The sequence below is a fragment of the Oncorhynchus keta genome, chromosome 13 (genome assembly GCF_023373465.1).
Source record: "Oncorhynchus keta strain PuntledgeMale-10-30-2019 chromosome 13, Oket_V2, whole genome shotgun sequence".
NCBI classification, from domain to species: domain Eukaryota; kingdom Metazoa; phylum Chordata; class Actinopteri; order Salmoniformes; family Salmonidae; genus Oncorhynchus; species Oncorhynchus keta.
The window spans coordinates 16630283-16645611 of NC_068433.1; the positions used below are offsets into that span (position 1 = coordinate 16630283).

At 43.2% G+C, this 15329-nt stretch overlaps 1 protein-coding gene and 1 long non-coding RNA gene across 5 annotated transcripts in view; both read right to left on the reverse strand.

Annotated features, from left to right (window-relative positions):
* LOC118391962 (protein phosphatase 3 catalytic subunit alpha) overlaps positions 1 to 15329 on the reverse strand; it is a 134309-nt gene that overhangs the window by 89385 nt on the left and 29595 nt on the right. The gene's annotated exons all lie outside the window — the stretch shown is intronic.
* On the reverse strand, positions 419 to 3462 carry LOC118391964 (uncharacterized). The gene is made up of 3 exons (XR_004827266.2): positions 1646 to 3462; positions 1145 to 1244; positions 419 to 981 (listed from the first exon to the last, which is right to left on the reverse strand). It is a non-coding gene; the product is annotated as an uncharacterized LOC118391964 (long non-coding RNA).

The following is a 15329-nucleotide window of genomic DNA, read 5'->3' on the forward strand; positions in this document are numbered from 1 at the left end:
TTCTTTTGAATTTAACAACATGAATTGGGGTATTTAGAGTATTATGTAGGTAGAGAACATTGAACAGAACAAGGCTATGCCAATAACTACATTTTGACAATAATGCTGAAAGAACATTATAAACCCAAGCAAAAAAATTGCTTCTGAAGGAGACACCTACGGCTACAGTACTCAGAAAGCTATCACACACAGGGCTCCTACAGGTCCTCCTAAAGTCGTCAGCATGCTTCAGTTTGGCTGGTGGCTAGTCGAAGACAGCTAGGTGAACCAAACTAGTGTGTTCACATACACCCAAAAAAGATGTTCACTTGTAAAAAAAAAGAGAAAAAAAAGGGAAAGCAGCAATATTACCCCGGGACAGTAGAGGGCGATGAGCTGGTAATAATCATCTACGGCCAAGCAAGGAAGTGACGACACACACCTCTTGATGGACACACAGACTCAGTTCTTTGTGTGTAATGTGAACCAAAGTACTTTGTACAAAATGTATAGTTTTAATCTTGTTAATAAAATGAAACTGATGTGTGCAGTCATTTAGAGAGACTGTGGCACACAGCTCTTCTCAGTGTTGTCAGCACTTGATGTTCAAATATAATGCATTGAAACACATTTATATATGAAGAAATGCCAATGGAGCTTTTTCAGCACACAAAAATAAACCTTTATTCTTTCTTCTGAAAGTAAACCACAGTACAAATGTGTCTGCTGAGAACAGACATGTAAACAAGTGTCTATGGAATAAAGTGTCAGTGTTATAAATATTTCGGTACAACAGTGTCTGCTATGAACAGACATGTAAACAACAAAAGGGTCTAATGTTCGACTGCTGAGATGTCTGAAAAACAACAGAACGTGTTCATTTCACTGTGGTCCATGTCCTCTTCTTGAAGTCATGCACAAACTCATACAGCTGGTGATCAAATTCCTCCCAGAGTTTTTGGTGAGAGTTCATCCATGTAATCAGCTCTAGGTGCCAGGCCCCTGGGGGGACAACAGAAGAGTGTAAAGGAGAAGATTCTGAAATTATCTGTATTTATTTACCTCTGGGACAAGCTCGGTGCATGGCGTTCTTGAGATCTGTCTTCATTAATTTGCAATGCCTTTGCGAGTGACGTGTCGAGCTGAGTCTGCAGCTCTTTTCTACCTTCTTCTCACACCCTTGCTACTACTGGGCCGGTGAACAGGCAGTGCTGGGGCGCAGAGAACAAAAAACAGGTGCTGTCTCCATTCACTGACGTTTGTGCCTTGAACAATTTAGAAAGTAGAGGGCTATTTAGTACACATATCCAAAACATGAATGAACATTACATTTCATTAACCGAGACTACAATAGACTGTTGGAAATGTTTGAGCAGAGTTATTAAGTAGGCCTGGCCTAGCTACTCAACTCTGTTCAAATGTTTGCAACATTTTGACAAGCTGGACCTTGCAACCAAATATGACTTTGGTGTTACCAATGTGGGAAGCTTATGATTTTCTTTCTCTAACAAAATTGTGTTTCATAAAAAGTTGTAAAGATCATTAGTTTAGTTGATTGGCTTGCTTTCTCTGGATGAGAAAGTAGCTAGCGCTAGCTGCCTAGCTATTGTTAGCAAAATATGGGTACTCTTTTCGTTAGACTACAATAGAAAATAGAACAACATACCTCATCCTTTGGTGAAGACGGCATGTTGCTTTCAGTTCTCCCATGCTTCACGTGCTGAACAAGCCACCAGCAACATTTCTGAAGTAGCCTTTCCACCGGCATCTCCACTGAGGCCCTTGTTTCTTTTCTTTGCCTTGACAAACTTCTCGCACTCCCTACTCCACTTTTCCAAACATGACTCATGGTCTGATAAACACAGCTCTGGCTCTGCCACATTTCACTGCAGATGCAGAAGTGCAACTTGTGGATGTGGTGGATTGAGACGCAGCCAATGCAAAAAAATGATCTTTAGCTCAAACTGAAGGATTTTGATGGGGATTTTTTTATTATGTTACTTATATTGCCACACCGGTGCATCAATCATCTCTAGGGAGTTAATGGAAATTGTTGTAGGGGTTGATACATCTTTCATAAGGGAAAGGCTTTTTAAAAGTGAACATTTCCTGCATTTGCATAAAAGTTCAACTGCAACATGGTGATCAAATTAAGATCCTACAGCTGTATGGTACAGAATCAAAATAAACATGATACTTTGAAAGTGCAGTGTGTGGGAGCTCCTTTCCTTTGAATGACACTATATGTATAAAGTGACAGTGAGAGACAGTAGCTGGTTCCAAAACAGCTATCGAGTCCGCCCGTATCGCTAAGACAATAGCATTTAAAGCACTTTTCAGAGGGCTGTAGGAGATTGAGTAATGAGCAAACTGATTGTCCTCGTTCGACAGATGTAAAGGTCACGCTGGGGCTTTGTGGCAACATGGAAATCAAAACACGTGTAAACTGTGAAAAGAGAGGGGCATATGTATGTAACGTGTGGTTTCCCAATTCCCGACGAGCTTGGGCGGATGGGTGGTCTCCCTCCCTCTCTCTCTCTATCGCATTCTCTCAGGATGTCCCCTTCCTGCATTGGCTCCTGGCCCACAGTGTGCTGCTGGTGGCTGGCATGTGTCGGCCCATTGGAGGCAGTAGAGGAGGATCGATGAGTGGCCAGTGGGGACCCGGCCAATTCACAGCTGCCTGGCGGATGGTGGATGGCGTCGGCCATATAGGGGGGAGGGGCGTAGGGCAAGGATTAGTCAGGGCCAGCCGAGAGGACCAGTGGGACGCCACAATACGTCAATGAGAACATGGAGGGAACTGGAGGGGGCTGGGGAAATCAGTATGCTGGTGAAGGCCTGTCAATCTGTCAAAGCACCCACTCTCTCTGACTGACTATCGACTATTCAATGACAGACAGCCTTTGACTGCCTCACGCAGACTAAATGCTCGTATGAGAAGCACCATATCGACATGAATAGATCTTCTCATTAGCATTGTTTAACGTACAGTGACTCACCATCTCAATGGGAGAGTGAAGAACTCTCCCATTGGTGGGCTCAGATAGCCACTTTGAAAAATGTTGATTCAATAAATTATTCCATTTCTTAAGTCATGAATTGAAGTCATGTTAAAAGATACGAGCTGAAGGCTGATTCTACCAAGGTCGGTTCAGAACTCTCCGATCCAGACCAGAGCTGCTCTTTAGCTAAACATGCAGCAGTCCCGACCTCTCTCAAACAGTGTTCTGTTTTCACTTGGAGTACTCCTGAGCCTCCCCAGATCTCCACAGTCCACACACACAGACCACCTTTTCAAGACCCCTACTTTACAAATACTTACCCATGTTTCCTGTCTTGAAATGATAGTGAATGCATTTGACTGCTATCTACTCTGTCGTTCCCCCAAAAATATAGCAAATTCTGCCCTCTGAGACAAATCCTTCACCAATCACAGATACTGTTTCACCTTTATTTAACCAGGTAGGCTAGTTGAGAACAAGTTCTCATTTGCAACTGCGACCTGGCCAAGATAAAGCATAGCAATTTGACACATACAACACAGAGTTACACATGGAATAAACAAAACATACAGTCAATAATACAGTAGAAAAAAAGAAAACAAAAAAAGTCTATATACAGTGAGTGCAAATGAGGTACGATTAGGGAGTTAAGGTAATAAATAGGCCATGGTGGCGAAGTAATTACAATATAGCAATTAAAACACTGGAATGGTAGATGTGCAGAAGTTGAATGTGCAAGTAGAGATACTGGGGTGCAAAGAAGCAAGATAAATAAATAAATACAGTATGGGGATGAGGTAGGTAAACAGCCCATCTATGTACAGGTGCAGTAATCTGTGAGCTGCTCTGACAGCTGGTGTTTAAAGCTAGTGAGGGAGATATGAGTCTCCAGCTTCAGAGATTTTTGCAGTTCGTTCCAGACATTGGCAGCAGAGAACTGGAAGGAAAGACGACCAAAAGAGGAATTGGCTTTGGGGGTGACCAGTGAGATATACCTGCTGGAGTGCGTGCTACGAGTGGGTGCTGCTATAGTGACCAGTGAGCTGAGAGAAGGCGGGGCTTTACCTAGCAGAGACTTGTAGATGACCTGGAGCCAGTGGGTTTGGCGACGAGTATGACGTGAGGGCCAAGCAACGAGAGCGTACAGGTCGCAATGGTGGGTAGTGTATGGGGCTTTGGTGACAAAACGGATGGCACTGTGATAGACTGCATCCAGTTTGTTGAGTAGAGTGTTGGAGGCTATTTTATAGATGACATCACCAAAGTCGAGAATCGGTAGGATGGTCAGTTTTACGAGGGTACTCGACGAGCATGTCGCAAAAACCCTTACCATGACTTCAGCAACCCTCTAGAGAGCAGTGACATCCCAAACTCAGAAGTCTTCGGAACTCTTAGCCCATGACACTAGTCATCTCATGACATGACATTGCAACTTGCTAGTTGCTAAGTGTGGCATGATCTCCTGCACTGTAGCATCTCCCTAACTGTAGCATCTCATGCCCTAAAAAGCCTAGCCAGCTGATTGACAGCCACTGAAGAAGATGTTAGTTCCCTAGTTGTGGTGTCATGTGGAGGCCTGTCTCCCCCCATGCCATGACACAGGATTAGCTTTCATTAGAGCTGGTGAAGTGTAAATCAGCTTCAGAGTGGAACCTCACATGATGGCGCCGACAGAGATGGCAGCATGGTGACTAGCACTCAAGGAACTCTGCAGTATTTTGTTTGTTTATGTACTATTTTTTACGTTATTAGAGCAGGAATTGTTTTATGTCATTACATACAGCCGGGAAGAACTTTTGGATATTAGAGCGGTGGTAATTCACCAGAACTTCCAGCATTGCGACCAGGCTTACAAGCGGATCCTTTGTTTGCTCACCCCAGAGCAATTAAACTTACTCCAGAGGCTGACCCAAAGCAACACCGACGGAGAAGAGGTACTCGAGGCTGTCATGTTCGTCGTCTTCCTCTGATGAGGAGTAAGATAGATCGGACCAATTTGCAGCGTGGTAAGTGTCCATAATTTAATAAGAAAAACTGAACACTACAAAATACAAAACAACAATGTGAAACAAACGAAACAGTCCCGTGTGGCACAAACACGGAAAAGAAACACCCACAAATCAAAAGTGAAACCAGGCTACCTAAGTATGATTCTCAATCAGGGACAATGATTGACAGCTGCCTCTGATTGAGAACCATACTGGGCCGAACACAGAAATCCCAAATTATAGAAAAACGAACATAGACAACCCACCCAGCTCACGCCCTGACCATACTAAAACAAAGATATAATAACAGAACTAAGGTCAGAACGTGACAGAGGCGGTCTTCTAGTCCGATTTAAGAAGCGTACCCACCACCCACCGCTCCTGAGTATTTTACTCGCTAATGTCTAATCTCTGGATAATAAAATTGATGAGCTAAAGGCGAGCGTTGCTTTTCAAAGAGACACCAGGGATTGTAACATACTCTGCTTCACGGAAACATGGCCCTCTTGAGATATACTGTCTGACTCTGTAAAGCCAGTTGGGATCTCAGTACATCGTGCCGACAGGAACAAACATCTCTCCGGGAAGCAGAAGGGTGGAGGTATATGCTTTACGATTAACGACTTATGGTGTAACTGTGATCACATACAGGAACTCAAGTCCTTCTGTTCACCCGACATAGAATATCTCACAATCAAATGCCGACAGTACTATCTCCCGAGATAATTTTCATCAATAATAGTCACAGCGGTCTATATCCCTCCCCAAGCGGATACCACGACGGCGCTCAAAGAACTTCACTGGACTTTATGCTGTCTATCGTTGTCTCTGATTGGGAATCATACTTAGGCAGCCTTTTTCCCACCTGTGTTTGTGGGTCTTTCCTTTTTCTTTGCTTATTTGTGCTGTTCTTGCCATAATATGGACTTGCTCTTTTACCAAATAGGGCTATCTTCTGTGTACCACCCCTACCTTGTCACAACACAAGATTGGCTCAAACGCATTAAGAAGGGAAGACATACGACAAATTCCCTTTTAACAAGGCACACCTGTTCATTGAAATGTAGTACAGGTGACTCCTGTACTCATGAAGCTGGTTGAGAGAATGCCATGAGTATGCAAAGCTGTCACCAAGGCAAAGAGTGGCTATTTGTCGAATTGCAAATAATTAAATATATTTTTATTTGTTTAACACTTTTTTGGTTACTACATGATTCCATATGTGTTATTTCATATTTTGATGTCTTCACTATTATTCTATAATGTAAAAAATAGTAAAAATAAAGAAAAACCCTTGAATGAGTAGGTGTTCTAAAACTTTTGACCTGTAGTGTATACAGTGGGGCAAAAAAGTATTTAGTCAGCCACCAATTGTGCAAGTTCTCCCACTTAAAAAGATGAGAGAGGTCTGTAATTTTCATCATAGGTACACTTCAACTATGAGAGACAAAATTAGAAAAAAAATCCAGAAGATCACATTGTAGGATTTTTAATGAATTTATTTGCAAATTATGGTGGAAATAAGTATTTGGTCACCTACAAACAAGCAAGATTTCTGGCTCTCACAGACCTATAACTTCGTCTTTAAGAGGCTCCTCTGTCCTCCACTCGTTACCTGTATTAATGGCACCTGTTTGAACTTGTTATCAGTATAAAAGACACCTGTCCACAACCTCAAACAGTCACACTCCAAACTCCATGGTCAGATGAAACAAAAAAAACTTTTTGGTAAAAACTCAACTCGTTGTGTTTGGAGGACAAAGAATGCTGAGTTGCATCCAAAGAACACCATGCCTACTGTGAAGCATGGGGGTGGAAACATCATGCGTTGGGGCTGTTTTTCTGCAAAGGGACCAGGAAGTCTGATCCGTGTAAAGGAAAGAATGAATGGGGCCATGTATCGTGAGATTTTGAGTGAAAACCTCCTTCCATCAGCAAGGGCATTGAAGATGAAACGTGGCTGAGTCTTTCAGCATGACTATGATCCCAAACACCCCACCCGGGCAACGAAGGAGTGGCTTCGTAAGAAGCATTTCAAGGTCCTGGAGTGGCCTAGCCAGTCTCCAGATCTCAACCCCATAGATAATATTTGGAGGGAGTTGAAAGTCCGTGTTGCCCAGCAACAGCCCCAAAACATCACTGCTCTAGAGGAGATCTGCATGGAGGAATGGGCCAAAATACCAGCAACAGTGTGTGAAAACCTTGTGAAGACTTACAGAAAACGTTTGACCTCTGTTATATACCCTTTGTTGGTAAAATGACAAAGTATTGAGATAAACTTTTGTTATTGACCAAATACTTATTTTCCACCATAATTTGCAAATTAATTCATTAAAAATCCTACAATGTGATTTTCAGGATTTTTTTCTTCTAATTTTGGCTGTCATAGTTGAAGTGTACCTATGATGAAAATTACAGGCCTCTCTCATCTTGTTAAGTGGGAGAACTTGCACAATTGGTGGCTGACTAAATACTTTTTTGCCCCACTGTATATATTCTTCATCCATTCCTTACTTAGCTGTATGTGTATTTTGGGTATATGTTGTGAAACTGTTAGATATTACTTGTTAGATACTACTGAACTGTTGGAGCTAGGAACACAAGCATTTCGCTACACCCGCAATAACATCTGCTAAATATGTGAATGTGACCAATAAAATTTGATTTGATAGGGTCCTACTGGAGGAGGCACATTTAACTAAATTGCTGCCGAAGTCTTGATAGGGAGCTTACATTCATCTGGAAAATGCTGCTGCACATTACTACAACAGATTACAGCAAGATCCACTTGCAGGATACACATACTCAGAACCCAGTGTTAAGAAATGAGACATGTATATCCGCCAACCCTCCATTTCAAAATGGATTTGAAGTGTTTCAATGTTTCAACAGTATGCTATAAAATGTCCAAAGTCAAAAAAAAAGCTATATACTGCTACGCTAATAATGTCTATTGGTGTCCGTGGCCAGTTTGTTTATCCCTAATCTACAAGGTAACTTGATTGAGACCACACCCCTCTGAAGGACTAGAAGGGCATGTTTTGGTCCTCTTGCCTCTCCCGCCAGACCAAACGGTGAACATGAAGGTCAGGCTGGAAGAAAACTGGAGAGTATGTTTGGATTTCGCACTTGACGCAAACCTGCACACAAGAAGCATCTTTGTTTCCCTCCACTGCAACTCTCCATCATTCTGTCAGCTCGACCGGCCTGCGTTTACGGAAAGGTGACGACACCTGTCTGTAGAGGAGAACACGCAGCCACACTAACCCCGCTGGAGAGTTCCCCTGTGGCTAGACGGCCACTTTACAAAGCGGCCCTTGTTGTTGGCGGGTTGTTCTGAGAGCCGACATTGACATTCTGAAGGGCGGCAACTCGCCAAAGAACAAGGTGCAGTTAGGGTGCCGATGCTTCTGCATGGTGTTGATGAACATTTAGAAGAGAAGTTTGAGTTAATTTGATACAGTGTGGGGCTCCAAAATGTGTTCTGTGTTTATTTTGGAGGGGTACCTGATTATGGAGCCTGTTTCATTGACCCAGATTATAATTTTTTAGTTGTGGATTTTAATCCAGATTCAATTGGTTTCATCCTGGCCTAAAGTAGGATTGGTGGATATCAGACAAAAGGAACGCGTGGCTTTTCTCTGCAACGTCACTATTATTACACTCCGTTATTATCCGTAGCATTTCATTATTATTATTTAAGATATTACCTCTAAATATTAGTCTAGTATACAAATTAAGAAATGTCAAATTGGAGAGGAATTTCAAAGAAAAACAACAACATTTCCCCCTCCACTTTTCAGGACAATTCATTCAGTTGCACCCCATTTAATAAGAGAGGAAACTCAAAACTGGCACTTGTCATCATTCCTCACACATATGCTGACCCTGCAACAAGACAAAAAACCTTTTTAAAGAGATGCAGTCCAGACAGGCTATGCCTATTTTAGGAAACTTTCTGAATTGACATAGAGAGTTACTGAACTCCTACACGCACACCCACCCACCTAAAGGACCCGTCAATCAAAGCCGCCTGCAGGACATCTCACTCAGACAAATCACATTTGTTCTTTCCCAAAAATGTATTCAAAACCATGCCTTAGCTTTAATTCCTTTCTGTAGGGTATCAAATAGTCTACATCACAGGATAATGCTAAATCAATGTAACCTATCAGATAAATTGACGATAAAAGTTTTAAGAGGGATATATAGAGACGTTCGTGATACTGCATTATAGGCTGCATGAAGATGAAATGAACAACCATTACAAAATAGTAACATATGCACGCAACCTGTCCATAGCCTAATGGTCAGCCTGTCCATAGCCTAATGGTCAGCCTGTCCATAGCCTAATGGTCAGCCTGTCCATAGCCTAATGGTCAGCCTGTCCATAGCCTAATGGTCAACCTGTCCATAGCCTAATGGTCAGCCTGTCCATAGCCTAATGATCAGCCTGTCCATAGTCTAATGATCAGCCTGTCCATAGCCTAATGGTCAGCCTGTCCATAGCCTAATGGTCAACCTGTCCATAGCCTAATGATCAGCCTGTCCATAGCCTCAGCCTGTCCATAGCCTAATGGTCAACCTGTCCATAGCCTAATGGTCAACCTGTCCATAGCCTAATGGTCAGCCTGTCCATAGCCTAATGGTCAACCTGTCCATAGCCTAATGGTCAACCTGTCCATAGCCTAATGGTCAGCCTGTCCATAGCCTAATGGTCAACCTGTCCATAGCCTAATGGTCAACCTGTCCATAGCCTAATGGTCAACCTGTCCATAGCCTAATGGTCAACCTGTCCATAGCCTAATGGTCAACCTGTCCATAGCCTAATGATCAGCCTGTCCATAGCCTAATGGTCAGCCTGTCCATAGCCTAATGGTCAGCCTGTCCATAGCCTAATGGTCAGCCTGTCCATAGCCTAATGGTCAACCTGTCCATAGCCTAATGGTCAGCATAGCCTAATGGTCAGCCTGTCCATAGCCTAATGGTCAGCCTGTCCATAGCCTAATGGTCAGCCTGTCCATAGCCTAATGGTCAACCTGTCCATAGCCTAATGGTCAGCCTGTCCATAGCCTAATGGTCAGCCTGTCCATAGCCTAATGATCAGCCTGTCCATAGCCTAATGGTCAGCCTGTCCATAATGGTCAGCCTGTCCATAGCCTAATGGTCAGCCTGTCCATAGCCTAATGGTCAACCTGTCCATAGCCTAATGGTCAGCCTGTCCATAGCCTAATGGTCAGCCTGTCCATAGCCTAATGGTCAGCCTGTCCATAGCCTAATGGTCAGCCTGGTCCATAGCCTAATGGTCAGCCTGTCCATAGCCCAATGGTCAGTCCATAGCCTAATGGTCAGCCTGTCCATAGCCTAATGGTCAGCCTGTCCATAGCCTAATGGTCAGCCTGTCCATAGCCCAATGGTCAGCCTGTCCATAGCCTAATGGTCAGCCTGTCCATAGCCTAATGGTCAGCCTGTCCATAGCCTAATGGTCAGCCTGTCCATAGTCTAATGATCAGCCTGTCCATAGCCTAATGGTCAGCATGTCCATAGCCTAATGGTCAGCCTGTCCATAGCCTAATGGTCAGCCTGTCCATAGCCTAATGGTCAGCCTGTCCATAGCCTAATGATCAGCCTGTCCATAGTCTAATGATCAACATGTCCATAGCCTAATGGTCAGCCTGTCCATAGCCTAATGGTCAGCCTGTCCATAGCCTAATGGTCAGCCTGTCCATAGTCTAATGGTCATGTCCATAGTCAATGGTCAACCTGTCCATAGCCTAATGGTCAACCTGTCCATAGCCTAATGGTCAACCTGTCCATAGCCTAATGGTCAGCCTGTCCATAGCCTAATGATCAGCCTGTCCATAGTCTAATGATCAGCCTGTCCATAGCCTAATGATCAGCCTGTCCATAGCCTAATGGTCAACCTGTCCATAGCCTAATGGTCAACCTGTCCATAGCCTAATGTTCAGCCTGTCCATAGCCTAATGGTCAGCCTGTCCATAGCCTAATGATCAGCCTGTCCATAGCCTAATGATCAGCCTGTCCATAGCCTAATGATCAGCCTGTCCATAGCCTAATGGTCAGCCTGTCCATAGCCTAATGGTCAGCCTGTCCATAGCCTAATGGTCAGCCTGTCCATAGCCTAATGATCAGCCTGTCCATAGCCTAATGATCAGCCTGTCCATAGCCTAATGGTCAGCCTGTCCATAGCCTAATGGTCAGCCTGTCCATAGCCTAATGGTCAGCCTGTCCATAGCCTAATGGTCAGCCTGTCCATAGCCTAATGGTCAGCCTGTCCATAGCCTAATGGTCAGCCTGTCCATAGCCTAATGGTCAACCTGTCCATAGCCTAATGGTCAGCCTGTCCATAGCCTAATGATCAGCCTGTCCATAGCCTAATGGTCAGCCTGTCCATAGCCTAATGGTCAGCCTGTCCATAGCCTAATGGTCAGCCTGTCCATAGCCTAATGGTCAGCCTGTCCATAGCCTAATGGTCAGCCTGTCCATAGCCTAATGGTCAACCTGTCAATAGCCTAATGATCAGCCTGTCCATAGCCTAATGGTCAGCCTGTCCATAGCCTAATGGTCAGCCTGTCCATAGCCTAATGATCAGCCTGTCCATAGCCTAATGGTCAGCCTGTCCATAGCCTAATGGTCAGCCTGTCCATAGCCTAATGGTCAGCCTGTCCATAGCCTAATGGTCAACCTGTCCATAGCCTAATGGTCAACCTGTCCATAGCCTAATGGTCAACCTGTCCATAGCCTAATGGTCAGCCTGTCCATAGCCTAATGGTCAACCTGTCCATAGCCTAATGGTCAGCCTGTCCATAGCCTAATGGTCAACCTGTCCATAGCCTAATGGTCAGCCTGTCCATAGCCTAATGATCAGCCTGTCCATAGCCTAATGGTCAGCCTGTCCATAGCCTAATGGTCAGCCTGTCCATAGCCTAATGGTCAGCCTGTCCATAGCCTAATGGTCAACCTGTCCATAGCCTAATGGTCAACCTGTCCATAGCCTAATGTTCAGCCGTTGATTTATTTTAGTTAAGCGGTGGGTGGTTATGTTGACACTACATTTGAATTAGTGCTTTATCTAAATCTGTTCAACCACTTATTTTTTTCAGTCTTTTGGGGTTGCCTAGATTCACTTTAGCAGGCCAATAATATATAGGCTGTACGAATGATACCTTCATATAATATTAATTAGTTTCTAACTTGCACATTTCTCATCTTCTTCACTGTTCCCTTTTTGAGAAATTCACACATCTCTGCTGGCAACTCCACTGGCCTCTCTTCCCCCCTTCTCTAGCTCTTGAACGAGTAGCCTGTATATACTGCATATAGAATGAACAGTTATATAGTTTGAAACTTATTTTGAGCAATGTTTTTTCTTTTTACTAATAGGCCTATGCCTATTCGAGGAGAGAAGCATTGATCGATCCTCTTGATTGCTGATTGGCTAATAAATAGGCTACAGAGTTGGCAATGAACTGGCGGGGAAGTTTGAATGGCCAGAGCGATGTGTAGCCTTGCTCTGGTGTGATATGATCACATTGACTAAATTGCGAATGTAAAAAACAGGCAGAGAGAAATTCATGAATTCTCACAACGAACCCACAGACCTGTCAGTGGCAGTATTCCAGATAACAATTGCTATTGGTCAACAGGTTATTTTTGAATGTGAAAATGAGCAAATTGGTGTAAACGGCATGGTAAACATGACATGCTCGTATTTCTTTGTATTATTATTTGGATGAAAATAACGGACTGGGTGGGAAAGGGCCTTTTCTGAAAATAGGTATTTTACAAGATTAAATCAGGAGCATTTGATTCTTATTAAAGGGACAGAGTCCAGACAGGCTAAACTCTTAGAAAAAAGGTTTCCAAAAGGGTTCTTAAGCTGTCCCCATAGCAGAACCCTTTTTGGTTCCATGTAGAACTCTTTTGGGTTCCATGTAGAAGCCTCTATGTAAAGGGTCCTACCTGAAACCAAAAGGGTTCTACCTAGAACCAAAAGGGTTCTACATGGAACCAAAAAGGGTTCTTTAAAGGGTTCTCCTATGGGGACAGCCGAAGAACCCTTTTTAGGTTCTAGATAGCAACTTTTTTTCTAAGAGTGTACTTTAGGAAACTTTCACATGCACATTCACGAAAAATAACCTGTCAGTCAAAGCCACCAGCGTATGTCAGAGACGAGCAAATATTTCTCCTTTCCTTGAAAAGTATAAAAAAATCTAGGCCTACCTTAAAGTAGGCTATAAGATAATGAATTGACAAGGAATAGTATAATGGGGAGAGAGACAACTATGCAATATTATGATAATGAAATTGACAATAATTAAAATAGAAACAAATAAACGCAACATGTCCATAGCCTATTTTTCAGCGTATTTAAAATAAAATGTAAATAATAATAATGACATTTATTTCATCTTTATTTAACTAGGCAAGTCAGTTAAGAACACATTCATATTTACAATGACAGTCTACCATTAGGACTCCTGCAGGGACGGGGGCTGGGATTAATAAATAAATATAGGACAACAAAATAAAAATATAGGACAACACAAACACCACGACAAGAGAGACACCACAACAATACATAAAGAGAGACCTAAGACAACAACATAGCATGGCAGCAACACATGAAAACACAGCATGGTAGCAACATTGATTAGTCTATAAATTAAGAAAAGATTTCTTATCAAATTATACCATGCCTGGATGGATAGGATTGGTGTATTGTTCATTTGACACAACAGTAGCACATTTTACTGTTGGCATCAGAGCCAGAACAACCTTGTCGACTGCTGTTGAATAATTCATGAATAGTCATACACATCCAACCGTTTTTATAAGAAGACCAAATTATTTATTTACTAGCAAGCAATGAAATCGTACATTGTATAAAAGAGTCCACATATCAAAAAATTGTCTACCCTGCTAGCACAGTGGATCTGGGCCGATTCCGGCTGAGAGACAGACTCGGCTGATGTCATGTGGCCTGAGTCTGGGCCGCCTTTTGCAGTATTACTTATGGCTAGGATTCGGGGATTAAGCTCAGGCCGATTCCGGTGTGAGTTATCTGGCCCAAATGTACTACTTGGGGCTCGGACTGATTCCGGTGTGAGTTATCTGGCCCAAATGTACTACTTGGGGCTCGGACTGATTCCGCTGTGAGTTATCTGGCCCAAATGTACTACTTGGGGCTCGGACTGATTCCGGTGTGAATTATCTGGCCCAAATGTACTACTTGGGGCTCGGACTGATTCCGCTGTGAGTTATCTGGCCCAAATGTACTACTTGGGGCTCGGTTGATTGGGTCTACTCTCTGGCAGATGATTACACAGGCTGCATTATATAATTAACATTTCATTATTTATTTTCTCATTGTTTCTGTGATCAAAAAAATACAACTAACATTTGAATTAAATTCTTTAAGAGTACTGTGTAGTATTTTAGTATTTTGATACTTTCTGCAAGGCAATTGATAAGCATTTAAAGCTTTGTGGATGGAGCCTCCCGAGTGGAGCAGCGGTCTAAGACACTGCATTGCAGTGCAAACTGTGTTGCTACAGATGCTGGTTCGAGACCTGTGCCGGCCGCGACCGGGAGACCCATGAGGGGACGCACAATTGGCCCAGCGTCGTTACGAGTTAGAGGAGGGTTTGGTTGGCCAGGATGTCCTTGTCCCATCGCGCTGTAGTGACTCCTGTGGTGGACCAGGCACATGCATGCCTGTGTTTCCTCCGACACAAAATGTTTTTTTTTTGTGGATGGGTATAATTTGTATGTATGAAATTAAATTAAATGTATAATAGTAATATTTAAAATGACAAAATCTGGGGGGATTCTGGTAAGATCCCGGCAAAGTCGGCTGAATTCTGGTAGACAGAAATGGCCTGATGCCGATTCTGGGCAGTCATTCATTTTGAGTCCAACTCCCGATTCCGGGCCGATTCAATCAGTTCCGGCCCCCCGGGAGAGGGCCGCTTCTGGGCCGATTCCTCATTGCTAACTGGGTATAGTCTAGAGCTTCTACAACCCTGCACATCTAGCAGATTAGATGCCGGAGCATAAAAAGACAGTTGGAAAGAGGAGGATATCTTGACAGACTAAGTTAGCGTTGCTTATAATCATTATTTAAAAGACTCCCGCTATTTGGTAACATTTATCTACATGAAAATAATGTAGCCCTATTTAAAAGGCTTCAAAGGTTATTGTATTTTCATGGCTGTCTTCATCCATAATGTCAGTTAAATAATTATTCAATTACCATCACAGCACTACCCTCATACCTTTTATTATTGTCACAGCACTACCCTCATACCTTTTATTATTGTCACAGCACTACCCT